Below are 26,101 nucleotides of genomic sequence, written 5' to 3'. Positions count from 1 at the left end.
GGCATCACCTTTTGAATGTGTCTTCAATGCTAGGGAAGTTAGTGCCCATGATGGAGCTGGCTGAGTTTACAACTTCCTGCAGTTTTTTTTTATCCTGTGCGGTGGTCCATCCATACCATAGACGCAACCAGTTAGAATGTTCTCCATCATATATCTTTAAAAATTGAAAGTGTCTTTGGTGACATACCAGGACTCCTCAAACTCGTAATGAAATATAATCACTGTCAAAGGGGCAAGATGCCAAAATAAGAAGGTAGGGGAGTGGAAGGAATTAATGCTAGGAGGTGATGAGAGGGGCAGGGTTGTGAAGTAAGAAGCTAGAAGGTGATTGGTGGAAAAGGTAAAGAAATGGAGAAAGAATCTGATAGGACAGGAGACTGGACCATGGGACAAAGGGAAGGAGGTGAGGAACCTGGGAGAGGTGATAGACAGATGAGGAGAAGAAGTAAGGAATAGAAAAAGAGGGAAGGGAGAGGGGAAAAGATTACCAGAAGTTGGTGAAATTGATGGTCCTGCCATTAGGGTACAGGCTAGCTAGCTGGAATATGGGGTGTTGCTCCTCCAACCGGAGAGGGGCCTCATTATGTCTGAAGTGGAAGCCATAGTCCCAAGATGTCAGATCGAGAATGGGGAAATGAATTAAGATAGTTGGCCACTGAGAAATCATGCTTTTTGCAGATGGAGCAGAGCTGTTCCGCAAGTTGTCCTCAATCTACATTGGGACTCACCTATGTAGAGGAGGCCGCATCGGGAGCATTGGATCCAGTAATTGACCACAACAGATATATAGGTGAAGGATTGCCCCTCCTGGAAGGCCTTTTAGGGCTCTGAATGGAAGTGAAGGAAGAGATGATGGGCAGGTGTTTCACTTCTGCCATTTGCAGGGGTAAGTGCATTTGTCTTCGGCTACCAGCCCATGAGCTTCCACATCCTATACATCATTCTCTGCTTATCAGGGCCTTCTCTAAAGAGATTTCTTTGGGAAATATTTGTAAATATAAAACAGTTTCCAACAAACAATCTGCTGAAGGAACTCAGTGGGTCGAGCAGCATCTGTAGAAAGACAAGAATTGGTGATATTTTGCATTGAAAAGCTGCATCAGGACTGAGAGTAGAGAGGCAATATGACCAGTATAAAGAGGCAGAGGAGAAGGAGACTAATAAATTAGGAGTCTAAGGTGAATGTTCATGTGGGGGAGGAAAGAGAATGCAGAATGTTAAGAAGTTCGAAGGACCAGAGAGATTGCTTCAGGCACTATGAGAGTGTCCCTACCACCAAGCAACAGAGGATTGTCAAGGTGAAATCAAGTGGAGTTGAGAAAGTACTGGGAGAAAGGAGATAATGAAACGGGGCTGGAAGTGTGCAGAAAAAAAGTTCACTAGATCAAATTATACACAAGAAGTTGGTGGTTACGGACATGAGGTAAATAATGAATATACATCTTGAGTTATGGGGTGATTTCTACGAAGCATTCTTTGCTGTGTGGAACATGCATCTCCGGATGATACTCAGCACACAGGAAGAGGTGGCACACCAGAATAAAGGGTATCTGAAATGGATTCATCAGGAATGTCACATGTGAGTGCACAGTTCAAGAACAATCAAAGGACTAAAAGGTTAACTGAATTTATTTACTTTTGCAAGCAGAAATGCAAATTAATCTACAGACTGTCCAATAAAAACGTTACAAAATGTTTTTGCCCTCAGCAACACCCTGCTTCAATCTTTAATCACTCCTAACATTTCCTCCAAAGGAATCAAAAAAGCTGTGAAAAAGAGAATAAAACAGAAAATACATAAAGTAGGTGAGGCAGCAACTCTGCCTAGGGAAGCAAAGTTCATTTCCAGATCAATGATATTTCATCCCCTTACAATGGCAATCTTAGCACCTCCTATTATCCTACTGTATCCCAAATACACCTTCTCTAACTTAAGCATTTACTTACACTTCTTTCAATTCATTATCCAGTAATCATTGCCTATGATGGTGTCTGTGCACCTGGGAGGCAATTCACAGATTTGCTGAACAGTCCTCAAGTTTGACCCAAGACTTTTGATTACCTTTAATTTTGATCTATTCATTCACCATTTTTCAGCTATCTGGAGTCAATACTAAACTGAACAATTTCTGATCTCATCCAATATCCCAACTGTTTTGGATGAAGCTGTCGATATTACTTCTTTGGTATCTTTTTAAACTTCCTCAGGACAAATACTTGTCCTGATTTGCCCAATTGATCTCTTTTCCATTTTTTCCCTCCGACTTTCAAAGCTATCCCTTTTATTCATTATTTTACTTCTGCAACTGTCATTTCTCCACCACCTCATCAAAGTTCATTATACTTTGTTGCTTCTCCAGCTCATCAAAGCTATAATGAAAAGAGGTGAACATGAAATGTGATTCTGTTGGTGTTCAGCCAGTTTCTGTTTCATAATATTTGACACCAAAAATATGTTGCTTCTGAGTGAAAAATGAATGCCAAATTTGTGGAAGTTTTATGGTGGTACACCAGTCAATATGGAATGAGACAACACCGAAATTTTACTTCATGGCACCATGATCCTTTCATTGCTCTGAGCATCTCTTTTTATCAGAGAATGCTGTTACTTCCAGGATTAAAGCAAAGGTCTTGGCAGGATTTCATGGACATCCTGGTGGAAACCTGTGGCCTTGGCTAGCACCAGGAATATCTTCGCTGACTATCTTATGTTGAGAATTGATTTCTGCATCTGCAGATTTTTCGAACATATAATACTCCATTTACCATTCCAAGTGATGAGTGCTCATGATTTTCCAGTACATATTTTCATTAGTGAAAGCAGAAGAAACTGCCTCCTTATGTTGCACCTGTAATTATACCATTTTCATCAGTTGCATAAGTAGTTGATGAGTTGCCTGGCTGTTATAAGTGTGAAACATATTGTTTATTTAGCATTGTAGAAGAGGGAGTATGCAAAATTTGCTGAGTCCAATTCATTGCTTTGTCCATGGTAGCCCTAACAGAGAATATGTGGAGATACTGCCCTTGTGCTGAAAGAGGAATTAATGTACATGTAACCGTGATATATGACCTACATTCCTAGAAGATGAAGTATAGTCATATATTTAGTGGCTGTTAGTCATGCATTTTGCCAGCAATATTTTGAAAGGTTTACCTCCACTGAATTTAATTTCTGTAGTACAACATAATAGAATCCAGAAATAACACACTGTAGTCATATTCCTTCAAGCAGCCAATCTGAAGTAAATTCATCAGTAAATTATCTTGTTTGATGCAGAATACAGGTAGAGGTGTCCAGGTGATACTCTTTTCAGGGGAACATCTGGGATTTGTATTTATAAATCTGCCTCTTATTTTATAAAAGTATAATGTTGAACTATTACTGACCAAACACTGTAGATCTGAGTAGAGATTCGAGGTTACTTTTCTGCCTTTTATTTATTTTCTTTAGCAATACAGTGGTCATAGGCTTTCTGGCCCTTTGAACCACACCAGCCAACAACCCCTGACAACCCTGATTTAACGCTAGTCCAATCATAGGATAATTTACAATGACCAATTAACTTACCCAGAATGTTTTTGGACTTTGGGAGGAAACTGAAGCATCCGGGAAAACACGAGCATTCCATGGGAAGGATGTACAGAGTTCTTATAGAGGACACGGGAATTGAACTCCAAACTCCAATTGTAATAACAACTGACTAACTGCTTTGCTACCCCGATGCCCCATAGGGTTATTCAGAGGGGTCTGTCACGCATCATGGTTAACTAGAAGCAAAGGTCCTGCAGCAGAATGACCATCACTGTTTTGTATATTTGGCTGTGGCTAGCATCCCAGTTGCTTTATTGCTTGGGGCTACAGAGGGAGCTTCAAGTGTAGCTGCCAAAAATAATTAATTCTGGTTGTGTTCAAGTTGGCAATAGAGACCAGATTTTCCACCTTTCAATCTTGAATTCCTCACATTTTATCCTGAAAGGACACTCCAGCTGTCAGTCTTGTTGTGTCCAGATCCTGGGTTTCCTTACTCCATGGCCAATTCTGAATGGTTGTCCAGTTTTTGTTCCTGCACTCCTCTGTTCAAAGCTACATTAGCAAGGAACATGTATTCCAAAATGAAACTTAGCATGTACAACTGTTTAGTTCCTTTAATATGCATTTCAGACTCTAAATAAAGATGAGACTTATTGGCCTTAATTGAAGAAAAAAATAGTTTCACCATCTCAAATCGGTGTATATTGCATATGGTTTTGTCTCTCAGGATTTTTTTCTTGAAGATAAAAGGGTATAAAGATAATTTTTGTAGTGTTCTTTCTTACAATACCTTTCATTTGCTTAGAGCAACAAAAAGTCTCATGAAATTGAAAATAATACAAGACCAAAAACAAAAAAAAACTTGCAATAGATAGGTGGAGCATGAAAAACATCTTATCTGAAGGCATCAAAAATTGGTACGGCAACTGCTCTGCCCAATTACAGAGAGCTATGTGAACAGGCCAGTCCATCATTCAAACTAGCTTGCATGGATCCATCTACACATCGTCAGGAAAGCAGTCAACATAATCGAGGACCCCTCCCAGTCCAGTCATTCTCTCTTTCAAGCTTGAGAATAGAAAACCATCAGGCTCAAGTGCAGCTTCTACTCTGCTGTTAATCAGGAACTTGAGCGGACCTCTTATCCATGAAATGATGAATTCCTGATGTCCCAATCTACATCAATGTCACCATAGCACATCATTTGTCTAACTGCAAAGTATTTGTTTGAAACTCTAAAACTACGTTCTGCATTCTGTTTTCATAATTATGTATGGAATGATTTGTCTGAGAGGCATGGAAAACAAAATCTTTTCATTGCATCACAGTACTTGTGACAACACTAAACCAAAACCAATACCAATATACAACAGTTTCAAAGGTTCTTTATAGAAAATAGGGAGAACAGAAAATCCAGTTGTACTTAACAAACTGTGCTCCTGAGATTGATAACTGATGTTACTTTAACCCTGCTCATTAGATAAAGCAGCAACATCAAAGTGAATTACTTTTCAAAACAACATGCTTGAAAGGCTAGTTGAACTTCCTCAGTTGATTCAGCTTCAGCCAGTTGAAACCATCCAAAATCAGTGATAGGGTAGAGCAGCTGCCAAACAAAATATACACAGCACAACCCCAAAATTTCATTCTCCACCTTCCAGTATTCAGACGGCACTATTACATGTGACACATCAGGAGTAAGTGGAAACGCACCAAGAACGTGCATGTCAATTTTATGATATTAAATTGGAGGTGTCAAGAAGAAAATATTAAACTAGTCAGCAAATTAACTTACTTTGTAGACTATCTTAGAGTCTTTAATTTTTGTGTTTACTTCTAGCAGCATACTAATGTACCTATACATTGACACTGTAAGTTGAATATGGCCAGGAAGCTGGTAAACTTCATATGTGAGGCATTAAGTCTTGCCATTGCCATTGTCTGCAACACAGTCTAAAGGGTGGTGAATGAAAAACATAATTCCTTTTTGATTGTTTTGTCTTTTATTCCATGAGTACTTCTTGAATTAATTGCAATTTATTGTATTTTAATTTATTTTGGCATAACATGTAACAGTGTAATTAAAGCTAAAGGTAATGACATGGTAGCATGATGAATTGCTGTATCAGATTGATCTAGACAGATATTTAATAGCATGTTCTCCAGATTATTCAGGCTGTTGGGGGAAGCACTGAAAGTGATTAAGTGCCTGCTAAGTGTGCATAAGAAGACTTGCATCTTTTAAAATATTTCAAAGAGATATCATTTGCCTTTCCAGTTGCTGTGTGAGATGCATGTTAAGTTTACCTATATAAGAAAACTCTTCTCTCTAAATGCTACTGATTACTGCTTTCCTTCCAGAGAGATACATCTACCCAAATTATATTTCATCAGCTACCAACCTAGCCACCACTTAATAATGTAAATGGTAAATAATAGAGGCCTCTGTCCTGCTTCCTCTCTTGCTATTAGTAATATCCTAGTTATCTGAGAACCACTGAATTAGTCCTTATCTCCATCTTCTGTTTCTTAACCAAATATTTATATTAGGGACCAACCACATGAGCATGTATTTTCAGTTAAAAACTCCAGGAAAGTGCAGGCTTACTTTATCCACTGATTGCCACTATCCTGAAAATCTAAGACTCTCTAACATAAAGCTCTCATGGCCCCAATTTGGAAGAATGCTAACAGGTTCCAAGCAGTTCCAAGCAAGAGTGTATAAGTGCTTTCAAGCTTATGATTCCTGTATCTACATGTGCTCATGCAGAAGTTCAAAACTATTCAGAAACATTTCCTGACCGCATTCCCAACAATTGGGATCTACTGGAACAAATTATTCCATGCTGGATCTGGATAGATCTGTTCTTTTGGAGGATATGGGTTAAATGCAGGCAAATGAGACTAAGTTGGTGGGCACCAAGTTCAGACATGAACACCACCACTTTCTGGTTCCCCTCCAGGCTCTACACCAACCCAACTTGGAAATGTATTCAAAGGCCTTCATTTCTACTGGGCTAATTCCTAGAACTGCTAACTCACAGCTCTTCAGGGTGCCATGGTAGCGTAGCACTTAAAGCAACATTTCTGCACCTCAAGCTGTTCTACAGACCTGAGTTCCATTCTGCCGCCAGTCTCTGTGCATCCTTCTGGTCGAATGTGTGGGTTTTCTCCAGGTGCTCCAGTTTCCTTCCACAGTCGTACTGGTTAATTGTCACTTTAAATTTCCCATGATTAGGCTAGGGTTAATCAGGTTTGTAGGGGGTTGCAGAGGCGGTGTGGCTCTAAGGGCCAGAAGCGTCTTCTCCGTGCTGTTTTGCTAAAGTAAAATAAAATATTCACCAGATGCTTCAAGTAAACAGCTTACTGTGGATCATCAAGGGCACTTATGGATGGGCAATCAATACTGAATTTATCGTCAGCATTCAGATTCTGAAAGTGAATACACAAAAAAAAATAGATTTGTATCTTTTCCCAACGATCAAAATGCAATAGCTTCATCTGGAGTTCTCTATTTCCTTTTTCCCATCTTTTCTTGAACAGGAATGTAACGTTTTCCATCTTCCAGCCCAATCCTGAATGTTAGTAGGTTCAAAAGGTCTATGCATCCATACACTTCTCAATCAGATGTCCACAATATAGTCCATCAAGCCTAAATCACTTTCTCTTTCTTATTGCAATCTTTTGAAACAGCCTACAAGTTACTTTTGTATTTCTTATAACTTTCATTCTCACTCCGTTTAATACCTCCTTGTTGTTGATTTTCATTGGCTTTTGCCGATTTACTTATCCAATGATTTTCATTGTTTGTCCTGAGTCACCTATGTACCTCTTATAGAAATCTCAACAATTGTAGACAATCACTTGGCTTCTAAATAGGAAGTTAATTCATGACTCCAAACTGATGGTTAATAACAATAAAATCTTTCCCCATGAATTGTATGAAACTGGATCACTGAGAAGAGGGAAACTTCTTCCTTGGAAACATTGTGGGAATACTTTCAGCAGAAGCACTGCAGCAGTTTAAGACAGTGGAACTGAACTACTGGATTTCATAAGGTCTGCATTAGCAGAGAGCAGGATTGCGCCAGCATTATGCTCAAGCGTATAGCTCTGTAAGAGAGTACAGCTATGAATTAGAACATAACACAGGAACAGGCCCTTTGCCCCACAATATTGTGCTGAACTAAATAAGCTAATGACACTGAATTGCTAATCCTTTGTGCCTGTACGTGGCACAACACCATCCGTTATCTGCATATTAGTGCCATAGAAATGGTTGACATTCTTTGAAATAAGTAATAAATCCGAGGCTTGCTAAAAATACCCAGATCTATTAAGTATTTCAGGCCATGAACTATCATGATCTTACTGAATTACAGAGTAGATACGAGGATGAATGGTCAATCACTGCTCCAATTTCTTATCTACCTCCTGAACTGCAATATAACTAGAGTTTTATATGTTTCTGTCAAGTTCACACACCAATACTAATTGCACAAGCATCAGGACTATATGTAGTTGGCTTAGCTATGAACAATCACAGTGGCCAGATTTCCCTATAAAGATCATGATGTCCATAGTTCTGTAGTGGGACAACATGCTGTTAAATGACTGGAGACGAAGTTACTTCAGAAATACAGCTACAGAATGTTACTTCAAATGGAGGTGGCTGACCCTTCTGTTCAAGAACATGTCCAACACTGTCCCGTTACAGTTCCAAGGCTCAATTACCTTGTCTGGCCAACTGACTATCATGTTTCTCCTCAAGTCATTAACATTAATGGAAACATGTTTGGCCGATAATTTTTCTCAGATTACTGGAATAAAGGGTATGGCAAGAGATACTTTTGGGTGAGAAAAACATACCTATTTTGCTTATCCATCAGACTCAGCAGATTATTATTTTTAAATTCTTTGCCAAACTTGCACGACGTCCACTTGGAAGCAATTTAATCCATTAATTCATTGTGATTTTTAATACTTATTCACGTAAATTTGTAAACTGATATTCTTGAGAGCTTGCAGCATAACTGTTTTAATTGATGGATGTTTAAAAAGGGAAAGCCAGACTTTCTGCAAAATAATGTGTTGTTTCTTTTTATTCTCTTGATTATAGCATTCTCATAAAGAAAGGTAATATTATACAGGCCTACTTTACACTTCAAGAAGAACATGTTGATTATTCAATTCACATTCAGATTGTAATTATACCATCTGCTCAGATCCGTGAACACAGCCTTAATTATCAATTAGAAGTAAATCTTGGCAAACGGCGGGCATCATTATAAAGTGGAATGAAGCCTGTTTTATAATTCCTTTATTTTGTAGGAAATATTTCTACTTTTGCATTTAAAATAAGTTACCAGTGCTTGTATATGAGGTCACACACAAGTAATGCAGCAGTTGGTGCTACTTTGTCACAGCTTCAGAGATCCTAGCTTTAATTCTGACCTGTGCTGCCCATGCGGAGTTGGCATGTTCTTTTGGTGACCACTTAGGATTCTCTGGATGCTCCAGGTTCCTCCCACATCCCAGGGATATGCAGGTTGATATGTTGATGGCTAGTGTAAATTGCCCATGTCTGTAGGAAGCTGGTAGAAAGGATCATGGAGTGAATAGTGACAGGCAAATAAGAAATATCACTCATAATGAATACTAAATACTACACCTTTTAGTGTTGTCCAAGGATGTGACCATGAAGTCTTTTGTCACTATTACATGAGTTGATCTTGGGTACTAATTTCGCTGTTGCTGAACTGCTTGTTGTTCATAATATGTATGATTTTGTTCTCTTCTGGGACAATTAGTTTACTTCCTAGTCACTAAGCTGCACATTGGAGTTTGTTTTTCTCCCCACACAATTTTCCATCCAGGTTATTTTATAAAAATCAACATCTCTGCAGAACACAGCTACCCTGTGAATAATTTGGTAACTACTTTTGGTTACTGAGTGGCTGAACAATGTATATAACAATGGTACAGTTGTTTCCGAAGAGTGCCGGAAGCATTGCCTTTAGGTACAATTTTTTAGTGAAGTGATAGGATAAATTTATAGTATGCAATGGCTGGATTAAGGAAATTGTAGATTTACACTGACAAGTCAACAATCATGATGAAGTTCTGTAAGTACTAAGCAACATCATTGTTATGAAATGATGCCGTTTTCTCTGCTGCTATGTTCTTCTAAAGAAAATAGGGTTTCAAAGGGTTTTCCTTCCAATCCTAATTGATCAAATTTGGGTGGAGATCCATCAGGATCTGCCAGTCAATATGCACATAACTGGACAATTCCCAAGCATAGGCCCTAATGGAGCATTGCTGTTAGCTGAGCGTGACCTTAGGACAATCCGGCTCTCTGCTAATGGAGTCCTTATGGAGTCCAGCAGCTCAGTGCCAACTTCCACAGATGTCTGAGCTCTCAGGCCTGCTGGGCTAGTTCCAAAGACTTTGGCCTCATTACATTGAAAGGGAGAAATCAGCTGTTGGTGTAAAGGTCAACAGAGCATTCAACAATGATGACAGCTGAAACAGCTGCAGGGCTTGGTTAGTGCTGCTGAAGAAACAGTGGTCAAAGGATTGCAGATGGTACTTTCCCCATTACAATAACAACAGAAATTGTTGGGAAATCTTAGCAGGTCATTCAGCATCTGTGGAGAGAAAATCATAACTGATTAACACTTTTTATTCTTTCCATGCTAGCCGTCTGGCCTGTTGAGTATTTTCAGCATTTTGTTTTCATCTTCAGAATTACAATATTTGCAGCATCTTACCTTGGTCTAATTGATTAAGTTTAACTTGGTTGAAATGGATGATATTTAATTTATCTCAGTGTTATACTGAGTTCAATATAGAAACAAAGTATTATAACATTTCTGCAGTGGTAAATTGGTATATTATTGACACAAGTACAATGGTTAAAACAAAAGTTTTTTGCATGCTCTCCATATATATCCTTTCATGCTATCAGTACATTGGTAGGACAAGGGAAAATAAACCAGAATGCAAAATAAAATGTTACAGTTACAGAGAAAGTGCAGCACAAGCAGGCAATGAGGTTCAAGGCCATAGTGAGGTAGATGGTGAGATTGAGTCCATGTTATCCTACCAGGGGACTGTTCAATACTCTTATAACATGGGATAGAAATTGTCTTTGATCTTGATAGTATGTGCTTCCAGACTTCGTATGTTCTGCCTGAGAGAAGAGGGGAGAGGAAAGAATTCCCTGTGTGGTTGTGATCTTTGGTAGTAAGGAATGTGGTCAGAATAAACAGGAAATATGTTTGAGGATATTCTAACTGAAAGCCACCAAGCTTACAAATATTTGTCATTATAAGCACTTTCATGATGGCAAAAAACTGTTCTGTCTATTGTGTGTTGTTTTACAGAAGAGATAAAAGAGATCTATTAATGGCAGTTACAGGAACCTCTATTAATATAATTACCAGTAATATAAATACCAATCAGTAACATTGTTGCTAAAAAGCTGGTGGCTTAAGCTAACATTGGCCGATTAAGATACATGGTGTGTAACTGGAACTAGCTGTATATCCTCATTTGTGACTTCCTATGAGTTAGTATCTAGTCTTGGTGGAATGAATATCGAGTGAAGAAAAGCATTTCCTCACTCAGAAGAAAAGGACATAAGAAAAGAGTTACATCATATTCCTTACTCTTCACCTCTGGAGTAGCTCCAGCAGATCTTGGTTAGAATAACGAAAGGAAACCTTTACCAAGAAATACTCTAGACCAGAGAATAGGGAATCAGTAGGTGCAGGGAAAAGCAATGGGATACTTCTGGAATGTTTTATAATTATTACAGTTATTAATCATGTGGACATTATTCTTCATCAACAGATTCATGTGTTTCAGATTACACCAATTAATATTTAAATAAAGCTATGCTAGAAATAGTCTGTTATCTATCAATCAAGTATGTTTCTCGGAAAACATTAATCTAATAAAATTTGGAAGTTATTTGTAATTTTGTTCAACTTAAGCTTAGTCATTTTAAGCTGATAGAGAAGTATCTTTAAAAACTCAAGAACATTGAAGCTTATAGAATATTGTAGATAATTTAACAATCCTTAGAATATTTACAATAATTCCCCTGTTTATTGTCTTGAGGGAAGCTAGTTGCCCATGCCTCAACTATTCATGATGTGAGTTATGTGCAGTTTTGAGACACTCACAATCTGACCCTTAAGGTCTGGGGTTTTCAGTTTTATTTAAGCTAAGATTTCTCACTGGATAGTTAGATACATAGCATTTTCTGGACCTGAATTATTATGAAGTGATTTCTTGATCATGCTTATTTAGATGGTGAATAACCCTCAATCAGAAGCTATTAGTATCTACAACTTGGATATAGTGAAAACAGCTAATGTACTGCATATGTTTTATTATTTATGCATTATGAATGGATCATGAATATCTGAGTAGCGGAGATCTTAAATGTTAATGACTTGTGTATCTTTAACACTTTTAATATGTACATATTTACATTATGACATAATTTAGGAACATTATCTAATCAGTTGATCATATTTATTCTGTTTTGTTTTGGATTTCTCTGTAGATAAGCATAAAAAGTTGCAAACATCTTAAGAACCAGTAATTTTGATAGAGTCGCCAGTCAAGTCATGCATTAACAAAAATATGTTAAACAAAACATATCCGCTTTGATGATATGTCTAATTATAAGATTTATTATGTAAAACATAAAGGAAATATTAAAAAGATTTCAAGAAAAATAATAGAAAATTCTCATAATTTTCTGGAATAACATTTCCAATCACTAGGTTCTGTCTTATGTCAAAGCTTGAGGTTTGGGTCTGTTCCAGTGTCTAGGCTAGGGACTAGAAATAACCTTTTAGTTATGGTGTATTGGACATTTAGTCACACGCTTCTATCTCATCTATACTGTGTGACATCAGTCTCCACTTCTCAGAAACCACACACTACTTGTTTTTTTGCTCTCTCTGGGAGTTGCTGTACAGTTGTGAATGTTATCAATTCTCCAAGAATGATTATGCCTGCTTTTTCTACTTCCCTTGTGAAATACTGAGAAGTACACAGAATAGTTTGTTATTCTTGGTGAGAATTTTGAAGTTCCAAATACTTTAAAACATTAGCAATATTGATTTTATGCCGTCATGCAAAGATGAGGAAAATTCGCTGTAATTTAATGTTTCAAGTCTTAAGTAAATATTGGAATTCACCCTTAATAGGTATGTCAAAGAAACACGGTGTTTGGCACAAGTGCCCAGTTGCTGGGCCCCAAATATTACCAAAATTGGAAAAGATAATTACCTTAAAGGATTTGTTTGGCTGTTTTTTATTATAATTCGTGCCTATGCAGTCTATGGTGGTGAATGTCTTTGCATTGTCTATGGAGTCTTTGGTGGTGAATTCCTTCTCAGTTTTTTTGAGGTGCTGTTGCATTACTGCTGAGAATCATGGTAAGCCTCGAAGGAGTAGTCTCCATGGCAGCCAGAGTGCCTGTAAAGGAAGCTACCATGGAGATGAAGGAGAATTAAAAGTCTGCAGATGCCAGAAACCTGAAACAAAAGCAGAAAATACTGAAGGTGTTCATTTCTGTCGTATTTCTTTCCAAAAATGCTGCCAATTTTGCTGAGCGTTTCCAGCCTTTTGAGTCTATTTAGCATTTTGCATGTTACTGTGTGGATGGGAGAACTAGGAAAAGTATTTAAAGGAGGGGGATAGATCCTCCCCTTTCATTAGTGTAGGTCATGTCCCGAGCTGTCAGTTACTCGACGCTAATACAAGGTTTGTACCCTATGGAGATCACTGCTGTGCATTGGTGTTAATAGGTACAGTAAGACATAGCAATCATGTGTGAAGAAGTATGCAGGGCATTGAAAATTATTTTAGGCAGAGGCAGACAGCCACACATCAATGTCTCAGTGGGGAGCTCTTTACTTTACATCTCTTTGGGGTTTATTGCTTGTTTTACTGGGAATTATAAAGAAAGGTCACAGTTGCATATTACAGCTCCTGTCGCTAGGACACACTGATGTTGTCATTATGTCAGCCTTGCCAAGGCAAATCGTACCCAGCAGTGTATGGACCAGCTTCACAACAGGTGGGATTTCAGCAGAAAGTGGTTGCAATTGTGTTGAAAAAACATGGATGAAATGGCATTAATGTGTGATCTGTGCATAATAATCGGTGCAAATGTTTCCACTTTGAGCGAAAGAGTTTACCTTTCACACCCAGCCGAATGTTTACAGATTTCCACAGGAAACCAATTCCTCCATTGAAGCAGTAGGTTACGAACAGACTAGCCTACATAATATTTGCCAGAATGTAGCACTTGTTTTCTAGGTGTTGAACCGTGGAATTGTGAAGACTTAAATGTGTCATCTGCTGTGCATAAGTTATTGAAGCTGATTTCAGCCTGTACTGACTTCATAGACTTTCAAACTACTTCAACATTTAATTTCAAAATCTGTACAATTAACCCAGATTAAGTATTTAGCCTTGCTTCTGAAAGCAAATTTACTTATATTTTTGCTGAATGTTTACTGCCTTAAAAATGTGAGACATTCCAATATAAAAATGAAACATTTTTATATCTCGCCACAGTTCACCAATGTATTAATGATTGATAGTTCATCCAGAATAAATATTGCAGGGTTACTGCATTTTGCACATCATGTTTTTATTATTTCATCACAGTAATTTTCTTTATGTGACATTCACTTGCAAATTTAGCATTCAGTATCAAAGCAAGAAATCTTGCTGCTCACTGCTAAAGGAAGTTCCCTGTATGTGTTTTTGGTAGTTTGCACTACAATTTTTACATTTACATTCACAGGCCATATCAAGGGCTTTCAGGTGAACCCTCTGAGTAGCCAACTGGGAAGAGACAAAACTTCTAATTATTCTTAATTGTTTTGCAGAACATTAGAGGAAAAATTAGAACATGCATATAGTACATAATTAATATAGCAGCTGAATGGAGATAATTAGGTATTAAAAATACAGAGAAAATCTGCAGATGCTGGAAATCCAAGCAATACACACAAAATGATGGAGGAACTCAGCAGGCCAAACAGCATCTATAGAAAGAGTACAGTCAATGTCTGTGTGTGTGTGTTGCTTAACTATTTAAAAAAATATTTTAATTGTTATGGCCAAGAAGTACTGTATAGCCATAAAACCCAATAACATTATGCAGTAGAATTTTTGTCCAAAATCTGGTTGTCAGGTAGCTTCTGCAAAACTTTCAAAGTACACACAGAGATACCTAGACAGACAGTATGCACGTGAACCACAGTACTAACTTTTGGATATTCAAATGACTCATGTTGTGAAAGTCACTGCAGGGCATCATAGATGAAGCCAACTTTGATAATACAAAAGTGGTTCTGCTTGACCAATTGTACACTCATTGATTCACCCTTTAAATACTTAATCCTTGCTGTGTCTCCCCCAGAGGTACTATTTCACAACATCACCTATACCCAATTCTGCCCCCAGTGTGTACTCCACTGTTAGATCTTAACGAAGATCTTTTTCCTAATTTATTACAATTTTCATTCTGATTCCCACATGACCCTTATCATAAAAATCCACAATTTAAATAATTTACACCTTCACAATGCATTCTTGATAATGAATTCTCATGGAATATATGCCTAAAACAGGTTTCTTCTTTGAAGTTCTGATTAAGAGAGAATTAAAACCGTGTAGTTATAGGATAGCGCTAATGTAGAAAGTACAAATTCTACAAGAACCTTGTTAGCAATGGCAGCAATTTTTGAATCTTGAGCATTGACAGTGTGAATGCTAATGCGATTGACTAGTGGCCTTTGGCAAAATCCATTTTCTTTAAGCATCAGCATTAAAATGAGTAATGTAGATCTGGTTGAATTTAAAATTTCTTATTTCAGTAAGGTATAAAATCAACATATTTAGTTCTTTAAAAATGAAAGGATTTATTTGCAAAGAATAGCAAAGCATTTCACATCCAACCACAGCCTAATTTTCCCCAGATGGAGGTGAGAATTGCCAACGTATAGTTGAGGATTCCCTGTAGATTAAAACCTCAGTTATTCAAACCACATTTACAATAATTCTGCTTTAGAAAGGATATTTTATTGTTGGCCATTGGAGATTATCAGTATAGACTACTATATACTTACAGTTCTTAGATTCAGAATAGCAACCAGGACTTCAAATTATTTCATTGCAAATTTACAATATTTTGTATATTTTAGACTTTTAGCTTTCTGCGATTTTATGTTGAAAGGCCATGATAGCGTGGATGGGGAGAGGATGTTTCTGATGCTAGGGGAATATAAGACCAGAGGATACAGTCTCAGAATACTTCTGCCATCTCCAACAGGATCCCGCCACGAAGCACATCTTCAGCCCACCACTCTTTCCACTTTCCACAGGGATCATTTCCTACATGACTCTCTTGTCCACTTACCCTCAAATCTCCCTCCTGGTACTTACCTTTGCAAGAAGAACAAGTGCCTCACTTGCCCCTACATCTCCTCCTTTACTACCAATCAGGGCCCCTAATAGTCCTTCCAGTTGGGGTGACACTTTGCCTGTAAGTCTGTCGGGGTCACTTACTGTATCTGGCCTCCTGTATATTGGTGATATAAATTGGAGACTGTTTCACTGAGCACCTGCACTCCATCTGCCAGAAAAAGCGGGACATCCGGTGGGCACCCAATTTAATTCTACTTCCCATTCCCATTCTGACATGTCAGCCTATGGCCTCCTCTACTGCTATGATGAGGCCACACTCAGGTTGGAGGAGCAACATTTATATTCCATCTCTGTAGCCTCCAACCTGATGGCATGACCATCAATTTCTCAAACTTCCAGGAATTGCACCCTCCACCTTTACCATTTCTCATTCCTATTTCCCTCTCTCACCTTATCTCCTTACCTGCCCATCACCTCCCTCTGATGTTCCACCTCCTTCCCTTTCTTCTATGGTCTTCAGTCCTCTCCTATCAGATTCCCCTTTATCGCTTTCATCAATTGATTTCCCAACTCTTTACCCATCCTGGTTTCACCTATCATTACTACCTCACACTTTTTCCTCGTCTCCCCCACCTCCTTACTCTGATCTTATCTTTTTCGTTCAGTCTTGATGAAGGGTCTTGGCCTGAAACATCAACTGTTTACTTTTTTACATAGATGTTGCCTGGCCTGCTGAGTTCCTCCAGCATTCTGTGTGTGTTTCTCAGAATAGAGTGACATCCTTTTAATACAGAGATGAGGAGGAATTTCTTTAACCAGAGACCAGTAAATCTTTGAATTCAGTGCTAAAGGCAGCTGTAGAGGCCGAGTCATTGGGTATATTTAAAGCAAAGGATGAATGATTCATAACCGGTCAGAGTATGAACGGTTACAAGGAGAAGACAGGAGATTGGGCCAAATGGGGAACATGGATCAGCCATGGTGAAATGGTGGAGCAGACTCAATGGGCCAAATGGCTTAATTCTGCTCCTATATCTTACGGCATTATCCATATTTTATTCATTATAAAATTACTTCGTATTTTCCTGTTTATAAATCACCAGCAAGTATGTGTATATTCTCTATATGAAACCTTAAATGAATATGAAGAACCTTCTATTTCTAGTAACCTGTGAATAAGTCAGAATTGATTCTTTTATCCAGAACAAAACAGGGAAACTAACATGGATAACAAAATGGCCAAAGTCCTTTCAATGACAATTTGGTTAAGGCATCCGATTCTTTTTCAATTTTGAATATTTATATTTAAATAATCTGGGATATGTAAACCAAAAAATATATAGTTTTAAAGACTTCAAATCCTTCTAGTTTTATTAGACTTGCCACAGATGACAGCTCTTTGGTGTCCACTTTTTTTTTTGTGTGTTCCATACTCTGCCAGAGCCTTGGCTACTGCTTTTTTCTCAAGTGGCTGTCTTGGAGGGAAAATTCTGCGAGTGATCCCGCACATCCTTCTCACAGCACAGTTGTTTTTTTTTTACGAGTCCGAGTGGCTAGCTGGACACTCAACCCGGCACAGATGGAAAGCGTGCCTGGGAGCGACCAGACTGGGTTTGAACTCGGGAACCTTTCCTCCGGAGTCTGGCGCTGACGTCACTGCGCCACCAGCCGGCCACTTTCCTTATATTGTTATAGAATCAGAGAATTGTATTTCAAATAGAATTTCTTAAGTAGTCAGTTTCAGTCCAAATTTAAGCTTGATGCATAACATTTAATAATTTATAAGGACACTAATTGCATAATATTATCAAATATCTTTTAAAGATATAAATCTTTTGTGCTACTTCAAAAAAATACCACTGCATTGAAGTATGACCTGCTGCATTTAAATTAATATTGACTATTTATTCTAGACTCAGTCTGACATACTATAAATGACTATACACTCCTCACAATGGATATTACAGTAATTATGCAATTGGATTCCATTCTTTTCAATTCTGGGGTGAGAATTTTTTCCAGTATTACTGTCCTTCTAGTGAATTATTACCATCTATCACTACTGTGGTGTCCTAAGGATCAGTGTCCTAACTAGTGAAATGTTCCAAAGATCACTAACTGACCCTTGATTATTTATTGTCAATGACTTGGAAGAGAAAGAAGCAGAATGTAATACGCTTATGACACAAAAATTTGGGAGGGAATGTAATGATACCTATGGTGTGTTTGTCTACTGGCTGTAGGTAGGTTGAGATATGTGGATAAAAAACTTAGCCAATTAAGCTTAATGTGGGAAAGTGTGAAGTCAAGCTCCTTGAGGAGGAATCAAAAAGCTCCTACCAGGTAATGCAAATGAGCAATCTTGATGCTATCATTCAAAAAACATGCAAGTGAAGCATGGAATTAAGAAGGCAAATGACATATTTGGGCCTTTTTTTCTAGAGAGTTGTAGTTCGAAAACAGAGAATCATTAATATCTAAGTGGTTTTGGTGAGTACATTTTGATTCACTGGTTTAAAAAAATGATATTCTTTCACTGGGAAATTAATTCAAAGGGGATTTAGAGGGCTAATTTCAGGGTCAAGAGGTTTATCATATTACAAAAAGCTGGGAAAGTAACACATGTACCCTATGGTACTCAGCAGAAAAGTAGATGATCTTATCAAAACAGCTAAAATCTGCCGAAGTACAAGTTGAAGTGTTTGCACTAGAGGGAAATAAGTGAGGGAACAAAGCAATAATTTAAAAGTGAGCTGCATAGCAATTTCTTCTTGGGGTGGTGAATTTGGGAATTCTGTATACTGGAAGGATGTGGAGCCAAAGTCACTGGAAGTATTTGAAAAGGATGTTGTTTCAATGGTTAGGGAATTGAGGATTGGAAATGGATCAGAAGACAATAGGCCTGGGACAAATCAGCCATGATCTTAGTGCATGGTGGGACAGGCTTGTTGGGCTGAGTAGCCTTCTCTTTCTCCGATTTTGTTATATATATTTATTTGCTTGAGAGTACCAAGGTTTATCTTATCTGATTCATGTTTCCAGAAGACGCATTTCCGTTGAGTTTCCCCAAACTTATGTTTTATGACCTCAATATATTTTATGGAATCTGAGCCAAACTGATTGGATCTAGTATTTGTTCAAAGTCTTACTTAATGAATGCCAATAACAATTATTTTCTACAAAATCATTATCTGTTAATGATCTTCTATAATATTTATGGCCCACTTATCCTTCAAAGTAGCAGTTTGATGTTTAGCAGCGTCAATTTTTAATGTAGCTAAAATGTTCTTGGATTTTGCTTAGTGTTGTGCTTATCAATTTTAATCATTTTAATTGCTCCACATTACAAAATTGCTTTCCTTTTTTTCTGAGGAACTCTATGCTGCGACAGAATCAAGTACAAACCTCATAAAAGGTTTGAAGTAGTTTTGATCCATCTTGGCAAACAATGCCTTGGTGCATTATTTTAACATTCCAGTGCCTGTTGCTTTAACTAAAGTTATTCCCAAGAAGATAAAGTCGTTGATAAAATAATAGCCTCCCCGAAAGCATGGGTTTAATTACAAAGATTGCATAACATTGTTTGAAATACTAAAGGTTCCACGCAAACAGATTTTGAGGAATATATTCTTTTACGTATCCCCAAATAAAAGAGAAAAATCATAATTTTTTTGTTTTGAATGTTGCAATTTGATAAATATTTAATCAATCTCATAACAATCAATATTTTGTGCTTTGCACACCTTTGCCATAACTGTTCTTCAAAAATGGATGTAAAGTCTTTTGCATAAGCAGCATCCATTATCAGGATTGAACCCAGGACTTGGTGGGTATGAGGCAGTACCTCGCTGAGAAATTCCACAATGTCAGTCACTAAGCAGTTACACATCTATTCTCATCATTACTTAAGCCCGTACTAATTTCTGTCAAATTATTCCATTATTTAGCTGTTAAAGATGGTCTCTCAAAAGCCCTGTGAATAATCCCAGTCATCCATACATGCCTATATACATATATGAAATCTTCTGTGCCTTGTTAGCTTTGCCTTGTCTAATCCCTGACTCTGCCAATCCATCTGCAAAATCAGCTTCACCAAATACCTCCAAACATCCTGTGTGAGAGTGAGAATGGAGTATGTCTGAATAAATAAACTCAGAGAACTCTGATAATATTCAGCAATTTTGGGAGTGGCTCTCTTTTGGTCAAGTTGGGTAAGTTTAAAAACTAGTTAGGTGTTATGTTATGAGATAATCACTTTGTAAACTATATTTGCTATTTTTCTTAGGAGCTTTACACTACTTCAGGCAAGAGTTAGAGACTTAGTATAGATTTACATTGCTATCTAGCATTAGAAATCATTTCATGATTGCATCAAATGCACCCTCATTTTTCTTTGCTACCTTATTATTCCATCTGTTTCTTGTCTTGTTACTTATTAACCAAGAGCTACTTTTCCTTTTGCACCTCTTTATTTGTTTGAAAAATTCAGCATAGTTTATTTCTCATCTGGTTCTATATTTATTTGTTCTTTCATTGGAATGCCGATGTTGCTGGCAAAGCCGGCACTTACTGCTTGTCCTTAATTGTCCTTGAACAGAGTGGCTTACTGGGCCATTTCAGAGGGCAGTTTAAAGTCAACTATTTACTGATCTCTGCTATATCTAAAGCTTATTCTACTAGAATGAACACAGCTATAATTAGATTTTAAAAAGCACTTGAATAAAAACAAACTGCTGATAGTTAAAGTATGAAAGACAAGTAAAAATAGCCAAAAATAATCTACGAGTCAGACAGATTCAAGGGCCTTACATCAGAACTGAAACATTGGCTCTGTTTCTTTCTTTGCAGATGCTACCTGACATGTTGAATATCTCTAGTATTTCCTGTTCTAAAATAAATCCATTGATTCAAAAGACTGAAGTTATTCGAGGTCTTGACCAATCCAGTAAATTTCATTCTGCTTGTTCTGTCTGTGCTGCTGAAGATATCTTACACCTTGTTTAGTGAATTATGACGCACTTTGAAATCTACAAATCATATTTAATTGAGCAAAAATGAATTGATCAGTGTGCATGTTATGCCATATGAAGAGCCTACTGCAGTCAAAACTGGAGTGCAGCAAAAAATTTCAATGAAGACAATTAAATATGCTGGAAGGATGCAGTCTATTGAACTCTGAGCTAATAAAGTTAATAATAATTGTGAGGGTTATTGAAAATGGATTGGAGAGCTTAAAAAGCCAATGAGGAGAAATAAAAGGCAATTTTATAAATGCCCAGCAGACAATATTAAAAGACAGGATAAGAACTTGTACAGTATATAAAATATTAGACAACAATAAATTGCTTTAGAGGTTAGTTGAGCCAGGTCTCTAGCACAAATTAGCTATCATTCCACTCAAATAATATTCAGAAACATTAAAAATCTACTCAACTAAAATACTACTAAAATGTATAATTTAAGAAGTAAAATTAAAACAGTTAGTTTTGTTAATTAATGCATTTTAAAGTATTTAATTAAATTTAAAAGAAAATTATGTTTAACACACTCATGTCTGTCAACCATTCCTTGCTGCAAGTAGGCATATTTCCCTTTGTAACTGGTGAAAAGGAACAGAGAGTTTGCACTTCACTCTGGATTCCATGGCATATCCAACAGCAGAGAGCAGACAGAATGCCATCATTAAGCACTTCTAATGTTCTCTGCTTGGCAGGCGCCTCTATCACAAACCTGATACGAAAGAAGTTACATAGAGCCATAGTACATTACAGCACAGAAACAGGCTTTTTGGCTCTTCTTGGCTGTGCCGAACCATTTTTCTGCCTAGTCCCACTGACTTGCACCTGGTCCATAACCCTCCATACCCCTCTCATCCATGTACCTGTCCAAGTTTTTCTTAAATGTTAAAAGTGAGCCCACATTTTCCACTACATCTGGCAGCTCATTCCAAATTCACACCACTCTCTGTGTGAAGAAGCCCCCCCTAATGTTCCGTTTAAACTTTTCACCCTTAACCCATGTCCTCTGTTTTTTCTCTCCCCTAGCCTCAGTGGAAAAAGCCTGCTTGCATTCACTCTATCTATACCCATCATAATTTTATATACCTCTATCAAATCTCCCCTCATTCTTCTACGATCCAGGGAATAAAGTCCTAACCTATTCAACCTTTCTCTGTAACTCAGTTTCTCAAGTCCCAGCAACATCCTTGTAAACTTTCTCTGCACTCTTTCAACATTATTAATGTCCTTCCTGTAATTTGGTGACCAAAACTGCACACAATACTCCAAATTTGACTTCACCAATGCCTTATACAACCTCACCATAACATTCCAACTCTTATACTCAGTACTTTGATTTATAAAGGCCAATATACCAAAAGCTTTCTTTACGACCCTATCTACCTGCGACGCCACTTTTAGGGAATTTTGTATCTGTATTCCCAGATCCCTCTGTTCTACTGCACTCCTCAGTGCCCTACCATTTACCTTGTATGTTCTACCTTTGTTTTTCCTTCCAAAGTGCAATACCTCACACTTGACTGTATTAAACTCCATCTGCCATTTTTCAGCCCATTTTTCCAATTGGTCCAGATCCCTCTGCAAGCTTTGAAAACCTTCCTCACAGTCCACTACACCTCCAATCTTTGTATCATCAGCAAATTTGCAGATCCTATTTTCCACATTACCATCCAGATCATTGATATAGATGACAAATAACAATGGACCCAGCACTGATCCCTGTGGCACACCACTAGTCACAGGCCTCCACTCAGAGAAGCAATCCTCCACTACCACTCTCTGGTTTCTCCCATTGAGGCAGTGTCTAATCCAATTTACTACCTCACCACGTATACCTAGTGGCTGAATCTTCCTAACTAACCTCCCATGCGGGACCTTGTCAAAGGCCTTACACGTTAGAAATTGCACAAAGAATCGCAAGATATTTGCTTTGGAAATTTTGAACTAGTTTTAGTTTAGAAAGGAATACAGAACACTTACCTCAAAACATGTTGACATAATAAGAGTCTTGACAAACATTAAAGAGAAACTTGAAAAAAGAATATAAATAAGACATGCGAGGTTCTGCAGATGCGCAGTTGAGCAACACACACAAGATACTGGAAGAACTCAGCAGCATCTTTAAAGGGAAATAAACAGTCACTGTGTTATGCTAAGATCCTTCATCAGGACTGGAAAGAAAGTGGGGGGGGGGGGTATAAGGGGCCAGCTTGTACTCCTCTCCCTCCCCTCATCTTCTTATTCTGGCTTTTGCTTCTTTTGTTTCAGTCCTGATGAAGGGTCTCAGCCTGAGACTGACTGTTTACACTGCTCCTTAGCTGCTACCTGACCTGCAGAGTTACTCCAGCATTTTGAGTGTCTTGCTAAGAAGACTTGGGTTAGCTGAATTTGCAAGACCAAAACCGTGCAATCTAATGTAGGGGGGCATGTGATTATGTGGGTGGCTATAAGGAGCATGAGTATACATACAGCAGAATGATATCGAAAGAAACGCCTGAGCAAAGAGTTATTAGGTTCAAATAAATAATTCGGAGAAAGTATGATTGCAAGTGACTTAAATCATGTCAAAGACTAATATTATTTAAAATTACATTGTAAGGAACATATGAGAAAAATGATCAAAGCGATAACAGATAGGAAAGTATAAAAACATTTGTTTTTCTGGGGCAGTGGAAGAAATTGAAATTACCAGCAGTCCCTTTCTCCTATAATTATCAAACATGATGTCAAGTTCAAGTGTGATGTTATTTCAACTAGATACATGTATACCACCAAACCAAACAACGTTCTTCCAGACCAAGGTGCACAACTCAGTGCACATAACTCACACATAACACATAATCTTATGAAAAATAAATTAACAAATAATAAGGTGCATTTCTGCACAAGTTAAAAAGTAAACAGTATAATGATACTGGCAATTCATATGTAGTGGCACCTGGGTGGTGGCAGGAAGTTCAGCAGGCTCATGGTCTGGAGGAAGAAGCTCCATGCAAGCGGCCCTTCTCCTAATGCTGTGGTACCTCCTGCCTGATAGTAGAAGGCCAGAAAGGTTGTTGGATGGATGAGAGGAATCATTGGCAATGCTGAGAGCCCTCCATACACAGTGATCTTGGTAATATCTTGTAAGGGTGGAAGAGAGACATCAATGATCCTCTCAGATGTCCTCAATATCCTTTGTACAGTTTTGCTATCAGATGCCTTGCTTTTGCTACACAAGATGGTGATACAGCTGATCAGGAAAATCTTAATGGTGCTCAAACTTGGTTAAAATTGGGAGCAGGGCTCAGTGGGGAGAGGCCTCACTCACCTCAGTGTCCTTAGGAAATAAAGACTCTGATCTACCTTCTTGACTCTGGTGGTCCATTCTGTGCACCCCCAAAAACTTGGTGCTCCCAACTCTTTCCATTGTGGAGCCATGTGTATGCAGTGAGGAATATTAATCCTGCACCTTCCTAAAGTCTGCCATCATCTCTTTAGTCTTGTCCACATTGAGACTCAAAATTTACTCGCACCATTCTAATAGCCACTCTAACTCCCCTCTATACGCCGTCATTGTTGATGAGGCGAGTCACTGTTGTGTCATCTGCAAATATGATGATTTGTGGAAATGGATCTAGCAGAACAATAAAGCAACAGTAGCATGAACTGCAACAGTCCTGAGCTGGAGATGCTGCTGCCAATACAGACCTGAGTGATAGTATGCATATACAAGCACAATATCTGCTTTTAACAGCACCACCATCTAAAAGCAGTAGAATTTAAACTCCTGTGCACACCCCTGTATATTCCTGTTAGATTACTGCTTGCAGTTTCCTTCTGTAAATTCTACTACTGATCTGAAATTGGACTCACAAGGTTTATCAGAGAAGAAATTGTTATGCAGAAGAACTTAAGTTCTAAGTAAATTTTGACTGGAACAAAGGAAGTTGTGGAATAAAAATATTTTAAATTATAAATGTTTTAGGTAGAGATCGTAGAAGAAGGTTATTGCCTTCAGTGGGAATCACTGACAAGAGGTTTTTCATTTCATATCATTGCTCGAGAATGTGAAGGAAGAGGGACAGAAGATCTTTATGGAAAGAGAATACAGAGAACTAAGTTATAGTACTACACTATCCTATTTAAGGAGGAATTGAAAAAAATACTAAAGTAGCAGATGATTCTCACTCTTGAAAGAGAGCAAGCTGGGAGTTTGGTACTAAATTTAGTGATCTAGCAAAGGGCTGACAGAGGCATAATGGATTGATTACACTTTTTTTTTGCAAGCCTCTTATGATTCCACAAATAAGGTTTTCAAAACTGCCTGCAGTAATTTATTTTTATATACTTTTCAAAATAGATGCCGCACAATTTTAGTTGTTTATTATGCCTCATTATGGTAGTTTTCAGAGCGTAATCTCTTCCTTTGGCGGCAGCTGCCCCAAGTATTTAAAGTAATTTTTATAAAGTTGGTTGAATCCCCTTGTAGCCAAGCTCTTCTTTATTGAATTAAGGACAGGAAACGGTGGGAATACTCCATCATTGGGCATCATCTGTGGAAAAAGAACTAGAGTTAATGTTTCACATCTACTGTATAATTTCTCATTGGAATTGAGTTGTGTTGGAGTCCAAGTGAAGACCAGTATAACACTCTGATATTCTACAACTTCCAGGATTGTGGTGCTGCTGACTAGCAGATTTTCTGAACTATTGGATGTAATTGCAAATAATACCTAAGCATACTTTAATTTCACTCTTTTTTTTTAACATGTTAACAGTATTTGAATTAATTTCCTAGTGAATGCCGTGATTTAAAGGGAACGGAGAATATAGAAGTACTATGAACCTCTGCTCAGACTCCAAACCCACCCATCCTGGACATCAACCCCCTCCTCTGACTGCACATCTGTCCACAGTCTGGGCATTGACCATGAGGTCTAGTGTCTCTGGGTGAGAGGCAGACTCCAGACCACCTCTTGCCCTACGACTCTGGACCGCATGCTCACATTTCAGAAATACCAAACCATCAGAATTTCCAAAGACTTGGATGCCAGCTTATCAGAGTTTTGTGTAGCATAGAGCTGGTTAATGCTGAGAT

The 26,101-nt window shown here is 37.9% G+C and overlaps 1 protein-coding gene across 6 annotated transcripts in view; it reads left to right on the top strand.

Annotated features, from left to right (window-relative positions):
• The window catches only part of LOC132396779 (nuclear factor 1 B-type-like), a 286,826-nt gene that overhangs the window by 253,154 nt on the left and 7,571 nt on the right, over positions 1-26,101 (top strand). The gene's annotated exons all lie outside the window — the stretch shown is intronic.

The sequence above is a fragment of the Hypanus sabinus genome, chromosome 7 (genome assembly GCF_030144855.1).
Source record: "Hypanus sabinus isolate sHypSab1 chromosome 7, sHypSab1.hap1, whole genome shotgun sequence".
Taxonomy (NCBI): domain Eukaryota; kingdom Metazoa; phylum Chordata; class Chondrichthyes; order Myliobatiformes; family Dasyatidae; genus Hypanus; species Hypanus sabinus.
Note: the sequence above shows the minus strand (reverse complement) of the source record. Positions and strands in the feature narration are given on the sequence as shown.